General features: G+C 43.1%; 1 protein-coding gene across 3 annotated transcripts in view; it reads left to right on the forward strand.

Annotated features, from left to right (window-relative positions):
• HIVEP3 (human immunodeficiency virus type I enhancer binding protein 3) overlaps positions 1-21,511 on the forward strand; it is a 500,899-nt gene that overhangs the window by 85,308 nt on the left and 394,080 nt on the right. Inside the window, exons 1-2 of one of the 3 annotated variants that reach the window (XM_029229092.1) lie at positions 14,824-14,935; positions 15,066-15,177. The gene's annotated coding sequence lies outside the window, so the exon portion shown is untranslated. Of the gene's footprint in view, positions 1-14,823; positions 15,178-21,511 lie in introns of those variants that run through there. The other 2 variants (XM_029229090.1, XM_029229094.1) reach the window with 2 other exon arrangements.

The raw sequence follows: 21,511 nt of genomic DNA on the forward strand, positions 1-21,511 counted from the left end.
CTGCCACCATCTCCACCTCTCAGGGGAGCCAGGTGGGGCTTGGGGTGACAGAAGCCCCTGAATGAGTTGCCTCTGGTTGTTTCCCCAACGTGTCATCTAAATAGGTTCATTTTCCATGTGCATCTTGTAAAAGGTCAGGAAGAGCTCCTTACTGCTTTGCGTTACCATTTGGAGATTCTGGCAGGGCCACCTGCTCTTTGCTCTTTGTGGTGTTCTTCTTCTTACATGTCTGGTGATTGTCATTGCTTCTTATTGTCTTTCCTGTTTCATCTGCTATCTTATTTTATGCAGGCTTGTTAGGTAAAATGAACTATGTTTGCGTAGAGCTTGCCTCTTCCAGCTGAAGATTTAGTAGTGGCTGTTTGCATCATTGTCTTTGTAACTAACTCATTTCTTTGCTGTTGCTATACTCCATATGTCTAAGTTTAGAATGTCATATTATGCCTCCTCATTAGAGCTGGTAGATATCCCATAAAGAGTCCTTTATTCTTTATTTTTGATTGTTTAATTAATTTTTAGTTAAAAAGTTTTTATAGCTTTTATTTATTTTTGAGCCCTTTATTCTTAAGAGATAGTTGTGGTTAATATAGATAGATACATACATACATACATAGGTATAATTTCAAGAAGACTGTAAATAAATTACTGATGACAACATCATAATGCAGTGTTGTATTGAAGAAAAGAATACTTGATACACATACACACACACACACACACACATGCATATATATGTATAAGGAGGGGGCCGGGGAGAAATTCAGAAAACATGGAGAACAGTTATACCCTCCTTTCCAACCAACCTCATAAAGGTCAGTTGTCATCCTGTCTCAACAAATGGTCCCTTATTACTATTCTGAAACTGAATGTCTTTCTGGTTGGACAACTGATGTTAGCCAGTAAGGCATTTCTGATGCTTTTGTGTTCTTATGTAAGGGTGGACCACTTCCAGCATTGTAAATGACAGAAGGAAATACTCAGAGGGCCGCACAAAATCTTAACTAGTACCATTCTAAGGCAGGCTTGCTCAGAAGTTAAAAACAAGATCTTTGAAGTCTGACCTGGGTTTGAATTCTGGTTCTAGCACATACTAGCTCTGTGCATTGGACAAGTTTTTTAATCCCTTGGTGCCCCATTTTCCTCATTGAGTGTTTGTGATGATGAAATGAGAAAATGTTTGTAAGATCTCTTGCTTGTCATAAGTGATCACTCAATGATTTTGTTCCATTGCCATTATTGTTAATAATAATAATTTTGGAGTTAATGGTTAATGGAAAGACTTACCTTTGGGGAAAATAGAATACATAATAAAACATAGGCATGATATTTTGGTCATTGGCCTAATTTTGAGTAATTAGTCACCTGTCATATTTTTCACTGAATAGTGACGTGTGAAAAATTCTGAAATTGGCTTAATTGGCTAGAAATTTTCTTGAGTTATTTTATTCTTAGCTATCCATGAGGTTTGCTGTATAGCATCGTATTCTTTGCTAGGCAATTGGAGACTGGTCAATGCTTTCAGCCAGGCAACTGTCCTGGATTATAGCTGACTGACCTATAGTTTATACTTTATGAAAAATCAGTATATCATTTGTATTTTACTTAACCCCTATGGGATATTTTCCTGCACCTTACATTTCTCAAAAAACAAGAGAGAAGTGTTTCTGGGACATATGTCATTCCTAAAGCCCCTTAGGGAAGCTTCCAAGAGGACAATGATTTATCCTACCTGCTGTATCTTCTTCTTGCTACTGCAAAAGCTGCATAAGTACTTCATTAAACAAAGGAAGGTTCTGGTTTCTATTCAAAGATGTAGAGAGCTAGAAAGAGAATCACTCTCAAGCTTACAATGAAAAAAAATGGACCGACAGCAAGTTCACAACCTTTCTTGAGCCAATTGAAGTATTGAGGTTGCTGGGAAACCAGCAGACCCATAATTTAGGAAGAGACAGGTATCTGCAGGGAGAAACAAGACATGAGCACTGACTTACCTGGGCAAGAAGCAGCTAGATAAGAATTCAACTAGAGTGGTTGTTGAGTAGGTGGAGTCTGGCTGAGTGCACACTGGCAAAAGAGGGTGAATCTAGGGGCCACAAATAAAGGGGGAAAGGCCATGCCCTCTTGTAGGCATTTTTCCATGAACCCCACCATGAACTCACAGAAACCGTTTGGAGCGTCTACAGAAAGTCTCCCTTGTGCTGCACAAGGAACGAAGCTGCTGTGGGAAGGCGGGGAACTCTACCTGGATCCTTCTCTCCTATGAACAGAAGCCTTAAATTGTGTGGTGTGTGTGTGGAAGGGGATGAGCACTATTACCCTTAGGGTACTGGTGAAATCTTATCATTTCTGGAGCAAGGGAATAGGAAAAAACTCTTGACTTCTGGGGAAAGGACAGGTATAAATGTTGGGTTCATAAGTAACCCAGAGGAGGGGTGGGATCACTGAGAAGGCTCAGTTGCAGTGCTTGTCTAAGACTAAGGGAACAACAGAGGACATTTCCTCCCTTGCTCCACCCCCAAACCAGGCAAATAAAAGAAGGCAGAGGGCTTCCCTGGCGGCGCAGTGGTTGAGAGTCCGCCTGCCGATGCAGGGGACACGGGTTCGTGCCCCGGTCCGGGAAGATCCCACATGCCGCAGACCGGCTGGGCCCGTGAGCCATGGCTGCTGAGCCTGCGCGTCCGGAGCCTGTTGCTTTGCAACGGGAGAGGCCACAACAGTGAGAGGCCCGTGTACTGCAAAAAAACAACAACAACAACAACAAAAAAAAAGAAGGCAGAAAAAGAAAAGAAAAAAAAAGGAAGAAAGAACAGATGAAAGAAAGAAAGAAAGAAGGAAGGAAGAAAAGAAAGAAAGAAAGAAAGAAAGGGCAAGGTTAGTGGGTTTTAATCCAACCATATCAATAATCACGTTGAGTATGAATGGTCTAAACACACCAGTTAAAAGATAGAGATTATCAGATTGGATTAAAAAAGCAAGAACAAACTATACACTGTCCATAAGAAACTTACTTTAAATATAAAGACAATCGGTTAAAAGTAAGAGGATAGAAAAAAGATGCTGTGCGAACACTAACCAAAGTAAAGCTGGAGTCGTTACATTAACATCAGACTAAATAGACTTTAGAACAAGGACTATTCTCAGGGATAAAAAAGGGACATTAAATAATTATAAACGCCTCAATTTTCCAAGAAGAAGTAATAATCCTAAATATGAGTGTACTTTACAACAGAGTTCTGAAATACATAATGCAAAAGCTGATAGAATTGAAAAGCAAAATAGACAAGTTCACAAAGTTGAAAAATTCAGTGCTCTTTTCTTAGTAAATGATAGAACAAATAGGAAGAATATCAATAAAAGTATAATGATCTGAAAGGCATTATCAAACAACTTGACCTAATTGACGTTTATAGAACACTACCCAACTACACGTCTTTCTGTAGTGCATATTCACCATAGGGTACTATATTTTGGGCCATGAAACCAACCTTAACAACTTTAAAAGAACAGAAATTTCAGGAGGTATGTTCATGAACCATAATGGAGTTAAAACAGAAATCAGAACAGAAATATATCTAGAAAAATCCCCAAACATATGAAATATAAACAACATATCCTAAATATCCTAAACATATCCTAAATATCCTATATGTCAAAGAGGAAGAATTAAAAATATTTTGAACTGAATGAAAAGGAAATACAATGTGTCAAATTTGTGAGATGCAGCTAAAGCAGTGCTTGGGGGGAAATGGTAGTATTAAATAATTTACATTAGAAAAGAAGAAACGTTTCCAATCAGTAATAGAAGCATCCATCTAAAAAAACCCAAAAAACACTAGAGCAAGAAGAACAAATTAAAACTAAAGCAAACAGAAGAAAGGAAATAATAAAGATAAGTGCAACAATCAATGAATTGAAAACAGAATTGCTTTTGAAAAAAAATCAGTGAAATTAATAAACCTCGAGCCAGACTGACAACTACTAAGAAGGCCTAAAGTAGTGCATTTTGGTAGCAGTGAGCACACCCAGTGCCCAGATCTTGGTTTCTAAATGCCATTATCCAATAAAAGGAATGAGGAATCCTTGAAAAAATAAACTCCAAGACTGAGCAGGGAAAATACAAGAAGATTCTGGAGCATCTTGTGGTGCCACAGGGTAAGGAAGTGCTAATCAACAACAACAACAAAACAACAGCAGGATTATGTCAAATACAGGAACAAACATGAAAGAGCTCCCAATGGGCAAAACTGGAACAATTTTAGGCTAAATAAATAAATTTTTAAAAGTTGGTTATAACTCAAAGAATAAAATGAGTATCCATAAGTCCATATTGATAAAAATAAAAGTTGAGTAGGCTGGTTACCTTGTACAGAGAAAGGACAACTCTTCCTTCCAGAAGAATTCCAAATTAATAAATACAGAGGGATGAGGGATATCGAAAATCACCGTTAGAATATCATAGACGTAACTGCTGCAGACAGATCACCTGATGAGTGCCAAAATTTGTGGGTGACAGTTTAAGGAGAAGCAAGACATTTTCACAGTCCCCCAATATTTATTAACTACAAAGAGAAAAATAGTAACTTCACAGTGGAGAAACCTGGCAGACACTACCTTAAACCAAGAGATCAAGGTTAACATCACTGGTAATAAGACGTATTGACAGCATCCCCGCTTCCCCCAGTTTGGTGTACTGAGAAGGCATGTCACTTCTGTGGTATTCTGGCCCAAACTCCCTAACTCTAGTCTAATCGTGTGAAACATCAGACAAACCAAAATTGAGGGACAGTCTACAAAATACCCGACCAATGCTCCTCAAATGTCAAGGGCAAAAAGACAAGGAAAGACTAGGAACAGTCACAGATCAGAGGAGACCAAAGAGAAATAACAGCTAAGTGCAGTGTGGGATCCTGGATGGAATCCTGGAACAGAAGGTTGGCATTAGTGGAAAAACTGGCAAAATTAGAGAAAATTCTGCAGTTTGTTAATAGTATTGTACCAACATTCATTTCCTGTTTTTGATCATGATACTATGGTTGTGTAAGATGTTAACATCAGGGAAAGCTGGGCGAGAGGTATATAGGAGTTCTTTACGTAATCTTCACAACTCTTCTGTAAGTCTAAAATTATTTCAAAATAAAAAAAAAACAAAAGTTGGGAGAGCTTTTGATGAAATAGCCCTAAGGAAAGAAGTAAAGGCTCCTTTGTGTTATAAGGAAATAGTACGGACACCTTTCGACTGTAAATGAGACTTGTAGAAGAACATCTTGCATGCTACCTGGGCCCCCAAGTGATTCACTGAGCTCTTAGTCTGAGAGTTCCTGATGGGGCCATCTAACCCAATTCATTTGAAGACATCCAGTTTTGGGGGGGGCTGTTCTTTAACTCTTTCTATATCTTACTTTGGCTTTTTATCCTGTCTCAACTAGGTCTTGGAAGTGATGATGACCTTAAAATCACTTTTAGAAAACTGCTTTTTGAAAAAAGCTAATTTTCTTTATCCTTCTCAGAGAAAGATGAAAATTTTCCCTCCTTTCTTTTACTGACTGTGATCATCGTGAGGAGGGGGGCAAACTTGCAACCCATCTTCTGATGTCAGCTCTTTCTAGCCAACATGGCTTTTGTTTATATTGAAGTTGGATTTGCAGAGAAGCCTGGTCATTTATACCATGCTGTTTCACACACTTACGTTGTTTGCTGGGCCCCTAAAGGCATGTGGGTTTTTGACCCCAGGTGAATGTAATAAGTTACGTATAATTTCTGGTGTTTGCTCATGACCTGTGCTAGTCAGAGCTCTTTCCAGTCTGACCAAAATATCTAACCCTGCTCCTATGGTTCTTTAGATTCCTCTGTGGGGTTGTGGCCTCTGATCTGCTTTTTATTATGATTTTCCCTTGTTCGTCCTTGCAGCATTCTTATGTGGGCTGTGGGTTGCCGGAAGAGAACTTTTCCCTGCCCTGCACCCCATACACACGTGTAAAGTTGATGTTGCCAGGATATGCAAACTGCCCAGAAGCCAGGTGGTCACACAGAACAGGAGCTGTGAGGTCTGTCTCAGTGCAGGATTGGTTGGCGCTCAGAGTACCCATTTGGGGCTCATGTCACTGGCTGCCCGAAGTAGGGTCTCACCCAGTCTGAGAAGCTTGTTTTGTGCTATACCACACTCCTTTTGCACTAGAAGCTTCCCCAATATTCTGCCCTAGTTTACTGAGGTCCCTGATGGTGCTTCTCATATCTTAGGTATAAGAGGTAAAAGAAAGGTTAAGAACCAGTGCTCTAAGGTTTCATTTGTTGTGTGTGTGTGCGTGTGTGTGTGTGTGTGTTTGACTTTAGATCTGAATAATTTACTTTTAGGTAACCAGAAGTAAGAAGGAAGATGTACATTGGCCTTGACTGATTGTTTTGTGCATTGAAAACCACCCCACCAAGATCCCCAAACAGGCTGAATGATTGTAAGATGGGAGTGGGTCTTGAGCCAGCTGTGTGTTTTTTAAACACCATGCTAGGGTGTTGTTCTACTCTAGATGGTGGAAGCTCTGAAGGAAGTTAGAAGAAAACTCCCATTAACCTCAGTCAGCTCTTGTCTTGAGCACCACATTAAGAGTCATCCAGCCTTCCCTCTGGTGGGCAGGTCATCTATTTCAGCATGATTTGGTAACTTGTTTTCTACCTTTGTCTTTGATCATATGGCCCATATTTTCCTTCTTTATCTTTGGAAGAAGAAAAAGCATGAGGTGGGAGTTAAATAGACCTAAGGTTTAATCCTCATGCTGACATTTACTGGATGGTTTAACCTCGGACAAGGACATAAGCATCATATTCATCACCTGCAAAAAAAAGGGGGAAAATCTGCCTTAGATGGTTTGGTAAGAATAACATATCCCTATTTTACAGATAAGGAAACTGAGGCAGGAAAGGATTAAGCCGTTGACTTAAACCCACAGGGTTTGGACCCAGATAGTCTGACACTACTCAGAGACTGCCCACTCAGTCCTTCTGCCACGCAGCTCTGCAGAAGGCCAGCGTGTACTTACTTGTCATCTGTCTTAAGATGGCCGAGGGTAGAGGTTTCTGAAAATACTGTCCACTGTTCTACACTGGACAGTTCTTGAGCTAGGTGCCTGGAGTATTTTCATCTTTGCCTCTAAGTCTTATAAGGAATGCTGGCAACGTACTCTTCAGGTGTCCAAAGAGAGGGTGGGTGCACACAGACTTAGAAAAAGAGAGATTTGCATGGACTCTGTTTTTATCAGTGTTTATGGATAATAGTTTTCTGCCCCAGCAGGGGGTATTTATAGTTACTGTTTCAAAAAATTAAAATGAGTACTTTAAAAATAAATGGATGAGTGAATGAATGAATGAAATATTTAATAAATGAGGTAACAATGAGGAATTTCACAGAAGAGTGCCTGGAACATAGTAAGCTCTTCACAACTGCTTGCCCCCATCCTCCCCACCTTCTCCTTCATTTGACCTTAGTTTCATCTGTTATTTTCTTCCCCCACAAACTGAGGTCACAGTCCTCTCCTTTACATTATGCTCAACATTGATCAGGTGCTTTGATGAGCACTGTATTTAGTTTGAGTGCTACACCTAAAGTGCTTCTTGAACAGTGACATGAAATTAGAAAGGATAGAAGCCACTTTGGATGTCAGAATTGGGTCCGAGATGTCACGGTAAAATGATAGACTGATTCTTACAAGGTCAGTGCAAGGTCTTATTATGTCCAGAAAATTAACTGCGTGCTTGCAGAATGTGGGAGATGTGTGTCTTAGCAGCCACAAATACAGAAAATACTTGGGAGTTAAAACCAATAGTTGTATTGGTTAGGGCACAGATTCAGTTGCTGTCACAAAGACCTAAAATAACAATGGCTTAAATAAACTACAAGTTTATTTCCCTCTCACAGACTGAGAATAAGCAGTATAGGGTGAAATGGCAGCACCAGAAACCCAGGGTCCTTCTATCTTGTTGCTCTGCTACCCTTCATCCACAGGATTATCAGGTCCACATTACAGCCAATGGGAAAGGGAAAAGGGAAGTGGGGGGGCATGTTCCTCCCCTTTAAGAGAAAGACTAGAAAATTACCCTAGTCACATCTGGCTACGTCCCATTGGCTAGAACCTAGCCTCCTGGCCACACCTTCCTACAAAGGAGACTGGGAAATGTAGTCTTCAACTGGTAGCCATCTTCCTAGCTAAGAATTTTATTACTGGGTAAGAAGAAGAAAGAGAATGGATACTGATCGAACAGTTAGCAGCCCTACAGTTAAGTTGATATGATACAATAGTGCAATTTGTTTGTAAAACAGCCTTGGGCAATCTTACATTGCATTGATAGAAGTATAAGAGCTTCTAGAACAGGAATTGGCAACCTTTTTCTGAAAAGGGCCACATAGTAAATATTTTAAACTTTGCAGGCCGGCCATATATGGTCTATATTGTAAATTCTTTTTTGTTTTTGTTTTTTACAGTCCTTAAAAAATGTAAACACCATTCTTAGCTCACAGACTATTAAAAAATATAGCCTGCATGGAGGGCTATAGTTTGCCAACCTCTGTTCTAGAACAAGAAGGGTGATAAGTCTGGGATCATGTCTAAAGATGTACAAGAATATGTCCAGGGGCTTCCCTGGTGGTGCAGTGGTTGGGGGTCCGTCTGCTGATGCAGGGGATGCGGGTTCGTGCCCTGGTCTGGGAGGATCCCACATGCCGCGGAGCGGCTGGGCCCGTGAGCCATGGCCGCTGAGCCTGCGCCTCCGGAGCCTGTGCTCCGCAGTGGGGGAGGCCACGGCAGTGAGAGGCCCGGGTACCGCAAAAAAAAAAAAAAAAAAAAAAAGAGTATGTCCAGAGGAGGTGGTCAGGTTGGGCAAGGGTCTCTGGATGAATTGACAAGAGCAATGACTGAAGGCATTGGTTACTTTTAGTCTGGAGAAGCTGAGACTCTTAATGAGATGATCATTGTCTTTAGATATTTGAATGACAGTCAGGTGGTTAGGAGAGACCTTTGTTCTACATGTATCCAAAGGGAAGAACTAGAATCAGTGAGAGGATGCTCTGGGAGACAGATTGCCGCCCAGCATAAGGAAGGACTTTCTCACTATTGGTTACCATTTGTGGAGCTCTTATTGTCAGGCGTTGTTCTAAGCCCTTTACATAGATGGTTTCACTTTACCTTCCACAAACCCGTCAGGTTGGTATCATTCCTACTTCTACTTTATGGATGAGACAAAGCAGCATTAGAAGGTTATATAACTTGCCCAGGCATATGTGCTACTAAGTGGTAGAGCCATAATAACTACAATTCTCTACTGCCACCTTGCATGCAAATTAAATGAGATTAGATATGTATATAATTTAGCAGTGCCAGGCACATAGTAAGTATTGTTGCTGGTAATAATAATTATTATAATCCCTAGGAAGTACTGTTTCTCATCATGGTGGTTGTATTAGTTTCCTATGACTACTATAACAAATAACCACAAACTTTGTGGCTTAACACAATATGTTTATTTCCTTGGAGTTCTGGAGGCCAGAAATCTGAAATCAGTTTCACTGGGCTGAGGTCAAGGTGTCAGCAGGGCTGTGCTTTCCAGAGCCTCTAAGGGGAGAATCTGTTCCTTGCCTCTTTTAGCTTCTGGTGGTTTCTGGGTTTCCTTGGTTTGTGGCTGCATCACACCAGTCTTGGCCCCTATGGTCACATTTCCTTCTCTCTGCCTTCAGCCTCCCTCTTATAAGGATACTTTGATTCTGTTTAGTGCCCTCCCAGATAATCCAGGATAACCTCCCAGATCTCAAGAGCCTTCAATTAACCACACCTTTTGCCATATAAGGTAATATTCACAGTTTCCAGAGGTGAATGTCTTTGGGGGGCATTATTAAACCTATCACAATGGTATTTAAGCAGACACTGGATAACCACTATTTTTCTTTTCTGTCCACTATTAGAAAAAAAAAATAACAGCAACTTTATAACATCCTGTGATTTATTGGTCAATCACAGTATCTGTTTTTCCTTGTGGTATTTGTGTGTGTGGGGCTATGAAAATAGAATATATTTTGTTTAAGGTATGAGTTAGAAGCAATACCGAATACCACAGCCTGACACTATTTATTGAATAACATTTTTTCCTCCCATTGATTTAAAATTCAGTTTTTATCACCTATCACATAGCAAACACTATACTTGAAGCTGTTTCTTAACTTCATTCAGTTCCATTGTCCATTTTTAGGTTTCTGCAATTGTGCTAGATTGTTTTATTTACTGTAGCATATATATTCACAGTTGATAAATTCAGCCCCCTTCTGACTTCCCTGGTGGTGCAGTAGTTAAGAATCCGCCTGCCAGTGCAGGGGACACTGGTTCGAGCCCTGGTCCGGGAAGATCCCACATGCCGTGGAGCAACTAAGCCTGGGCGCCACAACTACTGAGCCTGCGCCCTAGAGCCCACGAGCCACAACTACTGAGCCTGCGTGCCACACATACCGAAGCCCGCGTGCCTAGAGCCTGTGCTCCGCAACAAGAGAAGCCATTGCGTAGAGAAGCCCACGCACCACAACAAAGAGTAGCCACTGCTCGCTGCAAATAGAGAGAGCCTGTGTGCAGCCAAATATAAATAAATAAGTAAATTTATATAAAAAAAAAATTCAGTCCCCTTCTATTCTTCTCTTTCAATTTTCTTGGCTAATGGCTCTTCTACTGTTTTCTTTGTCATTGTGTATTTGAACTTAAAAAATTCCTTATTATCATTTTAATGTGGTCTTGGGAAGAGAGGTGATAAATGGAGTTCTAATTGCCTTCCATAATGATCCTCCCACCCTATTTTTTTTTTTTTTTTTGGCGGTATGCGGGCCTCTCACTGTTGTGGCCTCTCCCGCTGCGGAGCACAGGTTCCGGACGCGCAGGCTCAGCGGCCATGCTGCTCTGCGGCATGTGGGATCTTCCCGGACCGGGGCACGAACCCGTGTCCCCTGCATCGGCAGGCGGACTCTCAACCACTGCGCCACCAGGGAAGCCCCACCCTATTTTTTTTATTCTAGTGATTTTCCTTACCCATCTCCATTGAGATTTTCCAGATTTTTGGTTGAAATCACATGGAAGTTAAATTCCAGATTTCTTGATTTCTTTCTCTCATCCTCTCTCTTTCTACCTATCTTATGTTAACAATTAAATTAAACTTTACAACCACATTAACTATTATATTTGTACTTAAGCATACATTTTATTGGCTTTATTCCTCATTACATTTTCTTATATAACACGTCTTCTCTTTTCTTGAGTCTACTATTCTGGCTTAGTTTTTTCCTTGGCTGGAAGAGATCTTCAAGTAATTTAATAAAGGGTATTTCTATGTCTTTGAACATGCCTTTCTTTTGTCATCACATGTGAGAGAAATTATAATTTGGCAGCTGGTAGAATTCTCGAGTTACAATAAGATTTCCCGAGAATTTTATAAAAGTTGTGCCACCGTCTTCTAGCCTAGTGTTGCAGATGTGAAGTATGATGTCCGTCTGATTTTCTTTCCTTTTAAGCAGCCTGAATTTTCTCCCCTGTCAGGAAGCCTGTAGCTGTTTCTCTTTGTTCTTGGAGTAGGAGACTGCATCTAGAATTGTGTGTTCTTTCAGTAACCCTACTGCTCAGCACTCAATAGACCCATATGATGTAAGGCCTCGAGTCTTTCATCAGCTCAAGGAAATGTTCTTCTATCTCTTCCTTGATTGTTGCTTTTCCCCTTCCTTAATGATGTCATCTCCTTCCAGAACTTCATTTAGACTAATATGGGATGTTCTGGATTTCTCTGTTATATCTTGTGTCTTATTTGATTATAAATTTCTTTTTCTGTTTCTTTCTTTCTTCTTCTTTGTCTTTGTGTGCGTGTGTGTGTGTGTGTGTGTGTGTGTGTGTGTGGCATACCAAAATGAGCTGTGGTCTTGCCCCTTTTCAGACTTTGACTTCTTCCTGTATTAGGGACAAACTTCCCACTTTCCAAAGACGCCCTGGAATCGTTGCTGTTCTGTGTGGAGAGAACATGCCTAGTTCCTGATGTCCTTTCATTTGCCTCTGAGCCGATGCCTGTGACCCTCATCTGATCTTTGATCCTCTGAGCTTGGGGTTTTCCAGGACCTTTTTCTGGAAGCCTGTGCACTTTCTTCTTAGGGGGCCTGTGCAGAATCATACATGGTCTTATCAGCACTAATCACCTTTTCTTCAGTGACATCTCATCTGCTTTATATCTTCCCCATATTCTTTAAAACGTAGGCTTTATTGGTGGCATCTTTCTCTGGGTCCCAGCATTGCCTCTAGTGTTTTGGTCATATAAATGTGGGGTTTTGTTTTGTTTTTGTTTTGTGTTTTGGAGGAGAAGGAAGGAGAAAATGTCTGAGCCCAGTTTTGCTATCCCCCCAAATCAAAAGTCCCAGGGTGGAAACAGTAGAGGTGAGTGAAGCATCACATGCGTGGCTGGATGGAATGACCTTTCAGCTACATCTAGCTCTGGGGGGCTTGTCTCTGAAGTCTAAAGAATAAAGCAGCATAATTAAAGGTTTAAGAAGCAACTTTTACATACTGGTCCAGAGAGATAGGGTTTAATTTAGCCGGGAGGACAGAGTGAGGTGAGACTTAAATGGTGAGTCACACTGAAATGACTAAAGATATAGCAGGAGAGACTAAGCTTAAATTACAGCCAAAGTGATTCAGGTTGGTCACTACAAAGACTATTTAACTCTGAAACACTTGTGTGGCATCATAGGGCATTGACTAGCCAAGTTAGGAAGCCCCCTTTTCTGGTGAGTTTTCTTGGAGGGTTAAGAGCTGTTCTATTTGAGGGAAGAGGATGGACTAAATTGTCTTCCGGTTTCCCTGACAGCCTTGGGGTATTATGGTTATGATACCTTGGTGCGTATGATATTCGTGTTTGCACCCAGCCTTACTGATAATTTTTATTTTTCGGCGTGAGCAGAGACTGTTTTTATCAGGAACACTTCCTCCAAATCTTTAAAACCAAATGGAGACGTCTTCCCCTAACCTGCTGAGAAGAACAGGAATTTCAGTGGCTTCCTCTCTCCTGCAGCTGGAAGCAGCACTGCTCCCAGCGTGGCTGGAGACTCGCTCCCATCCCCTGGCGGTCCCCTCCCCCAGGGCGGGACCAGCTGGTAGGAGAGGGCCTGGGGCAGACTGTGGGAGGAGTGACAGAGTGACAGGCTCCCTGTGGTAGGTCTGCACCTTGTCAGAGAGTCTCCTGGGCTCAGGTCTGAGGTGGCCGTGGGTCAGAGCCAGTTCCAAGCTGTGTGGCTGGTGACATTTCCGGCTGGCAGTGCCCAGCCAATCAGTGACAGGTCCAGCTAGCTTGGGTGATGACACACAAAATATGATAATTTTCTGCTAAAGAGCCCTGGGAGCTGAGAGAGAAGGGTGTGTGTGTGTGTGTGTGTGTGTGTGTGTGTGTGTGTGTGTGTATGTGTGTCTGGGAGGGGGCAGTGCAGGCAGTGGCTGTGATGAGGTGAGAGGGTGACGGTGCATTGGTTTCAGCGGTCTGCCCAGGGAGGGTGGGCTCTGAGCCTATGGCTAGAGGGACATGCCCAGAGCGGCTGTGGGAACATCGGGGTGGCTTTTCAGCTAAGCTGCTGGTGTTGCTGCTGCTGGCCTGGAACCAGGGGAGCAGAGCCAGCACCGTTCTGAAGCTCTGGGGCTCCTGGGGTGAAAAAGAAACTGTAAAAGAAGGAAACTGCATTTTCCTTCCTTTCAAACATAAGTGAGGTGAGGAGTTCTGGTTTCTTCTCAGGGCGACCTCTTGAAAAACCAAAACTGGAATAATAAACACCACCTGGGTGGCTGAAGTACTTAACGAATAATTTTTTTTTCCATTGGGGCAGGGGGGTTGTTGTTTATCCTCAAGCCCCACCCCCAGTTTTCTACCTCCATGCTTAACCTAGTCCTGAAAAAAGAAGTAAACAAACAAAAACCCAACAACCAAACAAAACCAGCTTGTTAACAAAATCCTGAAGAAGGGCCTAAGTCTGGATCTTAGAGACTGTAAAGGTTCAGGTGGTAGTTTTGATTCCAGATACCGGTTGGAAAAAAAAAAACATGTGTTGGAACAAGATCTGGTCCTAGATTACATTATAGTTTGCAAGTAGTGCCAGAGGATTCTTTAGTTTGAGGGCATGGCAGTGCCCTGTGGTTAATTGTGAGCTGGTGGAGGCCCCCACTTCCTGCAGCTGCCCTGGCAGGCTTCCTGGTCCTTTATCAGCAGGTAGGGGCTCGTGAGGGGTGACACCCCTGCTGACAAGTGTCCCTGGCATTGTCTGACCCCATGAACATGTGTGTTCAGAAGTGAAGGATGGTGGTGTTTATATAACGTCACTGAGGAACTCATCACTGCAATAAATGTGTCTAGTTTTATGCCTTGCCTTTGCTCTTTCCCTCCCTCTCTCCCTCTCTCTCTCTCTCTCTCTCTCTCTCTCTCTCTCTCCCCCCTTTTCCCTCTCTCTCTCTCTATATATATATAAATATATATATATTTTTCTTTTTTAAAGGCACTGATGAATGAAATCATTATCCCTGCCCTGTGGCTTTAGGCATGGGACTGGCTTCCTGCGCTTGGAGTGACAGCTATTCAGAAGTGATAATTGGTGTACTGTATCTTTAAAAGGTTAAAACCCCTTTCAAAAAAGGTCTGAACTCATAGTGGAAAAGACAGGCGAGGCAGGGGTTGGCTCTGGATTCAGAAAACAGCTGCTGATTTGATTCCGTGTCTGCGGGCTGCATTTATTCCGTGTTTTTCAGCAGCAGGAATTCAAGAGGGATGCTACTGTTTGGGTTTCTGATCGTGATTTATATTTATTCAGAGGAATAACAGAGGGTGGATCTGTTCCCGGCGCGAGCATGCTCACAACCAGCCGACTCTCCCATTATCCAACTGCCTAGTTTGGTGCTTCAATGTACATGCATATCTCGTGTACATATGTGTGTATACAAATGCGCATGCATGCCTGGATGGACATATGTGTGCACAGGTTATCTTTTAAGGACAATTCTTTCAATAAGGTCTTTACCCCTTACTTGAAACAGGTGTTCAGGAAAAAAATGCACAAAATCCTGACTGACCGGAATAATTCATGAAGAAGGGGCTGGATCCGTGGGTCAGAGAACACAGGACCAGTTTGCCATCCCAAGGCCGAAGGTAGGGGACTCTGGATTTTTATTCGGCGGAGGGATGCCTCGCGCTTTATTTTATTTATTGTGTTTTTGCCAGCGGCCGCTACGGGCAAGTGAAATAGCGAGCTGCGATTCCATGTCGTCGTGGCCTTTCTTGGGCGAGGTGTCCGGTGGCGGAGGCGCCGGGAACGGCCGGGTGGGCGGCCGCGCGGCGTGCGGTGCCCTCGGTGGGCTGAGCGGGCTCCCTGGCCCGGTGCCAGGGGGAGCGGCGGGAGCCTCAAGTGACCCCCGCGCGTCAATCACGGCGGCGGCGGCGGCTGTAACCCTCTGCGCGCCGCGCGCTCCCGACACCTCGGCAGCCCGGCGGCACCGGCGCAGTGGGGCCCCCCTCTCCTCTGAGCCCCAGCGGTCGGGCTAATGCCTTGTCCACCGCAGCACCTGCAGTTTTTTCTGCTGCCCTGGCTGCGGCTCCGGGGTTGTTCAGACCCCCCTGAGCCGTCTGTGTTGCCGAAAATGAGATCGGAGGATGCTGGGTGCCCAGACAGAGGGGAAATCTTCCTAGCCCCCGCCCCCAAATGTTCCTAAAGCAAAATCACAAAAGCCCCTCCTCCAAAGAAGATCAAACCAAACCCAAACTTTTACTCTGTTGGGGATTCTCGCCTTACCCCTTTCCCAGTCGTGCCCCACATTTTACCATCCTTTAAAAGGAGAAACACCGCTGGTGCTGAATGGCCCCTGCTGAGACTGTACAAGCTGCCCGAGGACTCCTGAGCGTGGCCGACACCCTGAACTCGCGGAGACTCGGACCGAAGTGTTGGAGAGGCGCTGGAGGCCAGGCGTGGGTTTGGTTGACCGCGGCTGCTTTGGTTTACGTTGCAGGTCGCAGGTCGGGACTACTTCTTTGGCTCGGCCCGCCCTTGAACTTTGGGGGTCGTGGATGCCGGCAGGAGGGTCTGCGGGGTCTGGTTGCTTGGTGAGCGGTACCTTGGCCCTTTTTCTGCCGTGCACCTCAAGTTTCCGGCCACCCTTGGCTTTGGAACCGCAGTAGCCGGGTGCTCGCCACCCCCCAGCTGTGTCTTGTGCTTCGGTTTTGGTGGTGTTAAAACTGGCTTGCTTTCTGGTTGTTGGGGGAGGGGAGAAGGGAGAGCGTGAGGTGTGTCCTGAATTGATCTCCACCCAGTGTTCTCCAGCCCTTGTTTGCGTGATTACGTAACTTCAACCAATGATCAGACCGTGCGCCCCAGCAGCTCCCACCGTTTCCCGTCCTCCCCCCGACTGAAGAAGTTGGGTCCTATGTTTATGATGTTTTTGTGTAACTGTGTGTATCAGCGGGGCAGGGACAGTATGGGGAAGAGGGGGAATGATTTGAGCAATTTATGTGAAGAACATGGGGGGCAAAGATCACGTGTCCATTAGGGTTAGCGGTGGAATTGGCTTTGGGTTGGTGTTGATCTAAAGATCCTCCCACATCCCTTTCAGCTAGTCATTGCTTGTCTGAATTTGCATTTGGTCATGTCATCCCCCTCTTGAATTCTGGAAAAGGTTGGAATCATCCCTGCAAGACCCCTGGGTTCCTAACTAGATGCATAAAACATAACACGAATCCTGAATCCAGGGTGACTGCCAGGCTCATTTGTTTCAGGTTCTAGCTGTTCTTCATACTTCCTGCTGAGGGAAAGAGTTTCTGCCACGCTGTTTCAGTTTTGCTCTGGGGTTGGGCTACACTGTGGGGCTGAAGAGTAGAACTCAGATGCTGGCTGAGCTGCTCGACATATGCTCTTTAAAGCTCTGATGACTTGCAGTTGCTGGAGGCCCTGTACATTCTTGCATTAAATACTGTGGGATTTTTTTTTTTTTTTTGCAAGGTAGGAGAACAGCTGTCCCATCAAGATATCTGCAGGCAGAGGGGGAAAGGTGTCCATGACACTCAGCTCTCTCTCCTTCCTCCCCACTCTGTCTGTTTAGCTAACGTACCCACAGGACACAGAATTGTTGCATGGGGCCCCTTTATCACACCCCTTGGTGCCTCAGCCTAGGGCTCCTAGACAGACTTGTTAATTTAGCAGGAAGTCTGGCCCTTCAGGCTGAGATGGTTTTACTGTCCTCCGCACCCCGTTGGGTCTGCTCTAAGGCAGCGACAAAGTTGTACGCCGTGGCAGTGGATGAAGATGTTCCCCAACAGCGCTGTTGCTGAACTGTCTCTGCCTGCTCTGTCTCAGTGGCAGTCACCCTCCTTGGAGTGGAGGAGCATGTGATGCCTTTGGGTTCTTGCCAACTGAGCCATCGAGGCACTTGGTGTATGAAAGATACCAGCAAGAAGAAGAGGCATTTAGTCTGAAATCCTGGCAGATTCCAGGCCCCGACTTGATGGGAGATAATGTTAAGAAAGCTGTGTGACAACTGGATAGCTTTTAACTTGTCTCTCACTTGCTCTGTGAGTTCCCTGATGCCTTTCAGGTTCTTCTCTGTTCTCCAAGCTGCCCATCAGGGAGGCCCAGACATGCTGTCCTTCCTTCTGTGTCTGGTGGAATCAAAGCATATTTACAAATCTGCAGATGCACTGGGCAAGCAGGGCAGGAAACACTGGCTACGTGAACAGGCAGCACTGGTGTTTCAGGACAGACTTGGCTAAAGCCCTTGACCAAGGTCGTTCTTCATCTGTAAAGTGGGTGTCACCGTCGTAGCCTTACCAAGCCCACTGACATATCTTGAGAAGTAAATGAGTTGGGCTAAAAAGTAACATGTGCTCTGTAGCTGATGGGTGTCAGGATGATACCATGACAATCTGGAATGCACATTTATACGAGGTCACTTAGCCATCTGGGACCTAAATGGTAAAGCAAGAGAGATGCCATAAGTCCATGAGCTCAGGTCAGGTATTATGATCATTGGAAAATTTCATTGCAGAAAATTTCATACCCTTTTGCAGGACTCTTCATTTACATAAAGTTCTAAGAGGTTTGATGATTAGTTTGCCAATTATACCCAGAAAATTGGAAGAGATTGATAAAGTAGTGTACAAGGGTCCTTATAGCTCTTTTGTAAAATATCACTAAGAAGTACTAGTAATGTAAGAAATAGAAATACTAAACAAGTTTAAAATAAAATTTAAAAGGCATAGGAATTCAAAGTATAGAATTTTGAGACTATTTAACATAAGTATTTAATGTGAGGAATTCAGTGAAATTTTATATATTTGGATAGGTCTTCAGAACACTGTCTTGTAGCATAATAACTGACGCTCACAGGGACCTATATGCATCAAGAGGAGTTTAAATGGCATTTTGTGTGTCCAGCTTCAAAAGGCATGAGAATATGAAGTATACCCCAAATGACTTTTTTCACCCGATGTTTCTGGACAGCCAAGGGCTTATTGATCAAAATTATATTATAACTATAAAGCTCCCCTATTGAAATTAATTGAGAACTTTATGATCTTTTGCTGAAACTTGGCAGGGAACTATTATGCTAGAATTAGTAGTACTTATGTTCTAACATTTGATGTTATAGAAAATTCTAAGAAGGAGGCATGGGAGCCTCAGCCTGTCTCGCTCTGACCAGAGACACATTTAGAACCTTCCAACTTGGCGACTTTAACGCTGGAATTAATTGGAAGAGACTGGATGATGGAAAAGATGAAGCCAGAGAGGCATATGCTTCTTATGTCAGTGTAGGGAATGTGGACTCCCCACCACCAGTGTGCTGTTAAAAAACGTTCAAGGTGTCATGACAACACCCTCATGTTAAACTGTGGTGTTGACTCAATTCAGACATGGTGCTCAAAACTGGAAGGATATGTGAGTTACACGAGCTTTGCCTGAGCTTTGCCTGACCCTCTGCTGATTTGCTTAGTTACAGTTTATTCCAAAACAAAGGCAACAGGAAAGACACAAGTACAGGAAAATTAATGCTGACACTTTTTAAAGAGTACTGTATATTTAATTTAATTTTTAAATTTAATGCATATGTCAAAAATGTGAAGGCCCTAATTAAAAGTAGCAGAAGAGTATTGCTCGGTTTCTAGACACACATAAGTTCATCATTTTGGTAAATTATTTGAAGAACGTTTTGAACTTATTGAAAGAAACTGTCAATAACAGGCCATTGAATATGATCAGAAATGCTCAGAACTGTCCCGAGTTTCCATGTATATAAGCAAAGTGATACTGATGTAATAAGATGGATAAAATGCTATTCTCTGAAATCCCAGGGGGCTTGAAAGGCAGAGGAGGTAGGGGTTGGTGGTGGGAGGTGACTGAACCACTTTCTCCAAGGGGCTGCCCTTTTGGGAGGGTCACATTTGGAAATGTGTGCTTAGGCTATTGATCCGGTCTGTTCCTGAAAACCATGCATGCATGAGTGATTTGATTCCTCCCCTCATTACTAAGTGCTACAAAATACCAGGTGTGGCTGGCATTCTTCTGAAAAAAAAAAAAAAAAGGGTGGAACTTTACATCTAGATGTGCGATAGAGATGAACTGAGAATACCCCTTAGATTCAGCAGTGAAGCCAGGGAGAAGCATACAGAAGTCAATCTCAAGAATCATGGGAAGTCTCTGGATGTCCATGGGTCCTTGAATTGGAATTCAGGTAAAACTTAAAAAAAAAAAAAAGAGTAATATACATGACTGGGATCCAAAGAAAAGATGATAAACAAATAATACAGATGGAAAAAAATAAGACCAGTGTTATAAATATATGACATGATCTGCTGAGCCTTTGTCACCAAAGTTAGTCTATTCAGGAATTGCAGGCTTTGCATTAGATGCTGAAGCTATCTTAAGATCAGAGGACGGACTTTCCTGGTGGCGCAGCAGTTAAGAATCAGCCTGCCAATGCAGAGGACATGGGTTTGAGCCCTGGTCTTGGAAGATTCAGTTGCCACAGAGCAACTAACCCCGTATGCCACAACTCCTGAGTCCGCGTACCACAACTACTGAAGCCCACGTGCCTAGAGCCCATGCTTCGAAACAAGAGAAGCCACCGCAATGTGATCAGGAACAAGACAAGGTTGCCCACTCTCACCACTATTATTCAACATAGTTTTGGAAGTTTTAACCATGGCAATCAGAGAAGAAAAAGAAATAAAAGGAATCCAACTTGGAAAGGAAGAAATAAAACTGTCACTGTTTGCAGATGACATGATACTATACATAGAAAATCCTAAAGATGCCATCAGAAAACTACTAGAGCTAAGCAATGAATTTGGTAAAGTTGCAGGATACAAAATTAATGCACAGAAATCTTTTGCATTTCTATACACTAACAATGAAAAATCAGAAAGAGAAATTAAGGAAACACTCCCATTTACCATTGCAACAAAAAGAATAAAATACCTAGAAATAAACCTACCTAAAGAGGCAAAAGACCTGTATGCAGAAAACTATAAGGCACAGATGAAAGAAATCAAAGACGATACAAACAGATGGAGAGATATACTATGTTCTTGGATTGGAAGAATCAACATTGTGAAAATGACTATATGCCCCAAAGCAATCTACAGATTCAGTGCAATCCCTATCAAATTACCAGTGGCATTTTTCACAGAACTAGAAAAGAAAATCTTAAAATGTGTATGGAAACACAAAAGACCCCGAATAGCCAAAGCAATCTTGAGAAAGAAAAATGGAGCTGGAGGAATCAGGCTCCTTGACTTCAGACTATACTGAAAAGCTACAGTAATCAAGACAGTATGGTACTGGCACTAAAACAGAAATATAGGGCTTCCCTGGTGGCGCAGTGGTTGAGAGTCTGCCTGCCGATGTAGGGGACACGGGTTCGTGCCCTGGTCCGGGAGGATCCCACATGCCGCGGAGCGGCTGGGCCCGTGAGCCATGGCCGCTGAGCCTGTGCTCCACAACGGGAGAGGCCACAACAGTGAGAGGCCCACGTACTGCAAAAATCAAAAAACAAACAAACAAAAAAACCCAGAAATATAGATCAATGGAACAGGATAGAAAGCCCAGAAATAAACCCACACACATATGGTCACCTTATCTTTGACAAAGGATGCTAGAATATACAGTGGAGAAAAGACAGCCTCTTCAATAAGTGGTGCTGGGAAAACTGGACAGCTACATGTAAAAGAATGAAATTAGAACACTCCCTAACACCATACACAAAAATAAACTCAAAATGGGTTAAGACACTTTGTAAGACCAGACAGTACAAAACTCTTAGAGGAAAACATAGGCAGAACACTCTATGACATAAATCATAGCAAGATCCTTTTTGACCCACCTCCTAGAGTAATGGAAATAAAAACAAAAATAAACAAATGGGACCTAATGAAACTTAAAAGCTTTTGCACACAAAAGGAAACAATAAATAAGGCGAAAAGGCAACCCTCAGGATGGGAG

Source organism: Monodon monoceros, unplaced genomic scaffold (genome assembly GCF_005190385.1).
Source record: "Monodon monoceros isolate NGI ecotype Baffin Bay Population unplaced genomic scaffold, NGI_Narwhal_1 Super_Scaffold_18, whole genome shotgun sequence".
Taxonomy (NCBI): domain Eukaryota; kingdom Metazoa; phylum Chordata; class Mammalia; order Artiodactyla; family Monodontidae; genus Monodon; species Monodon monoceros.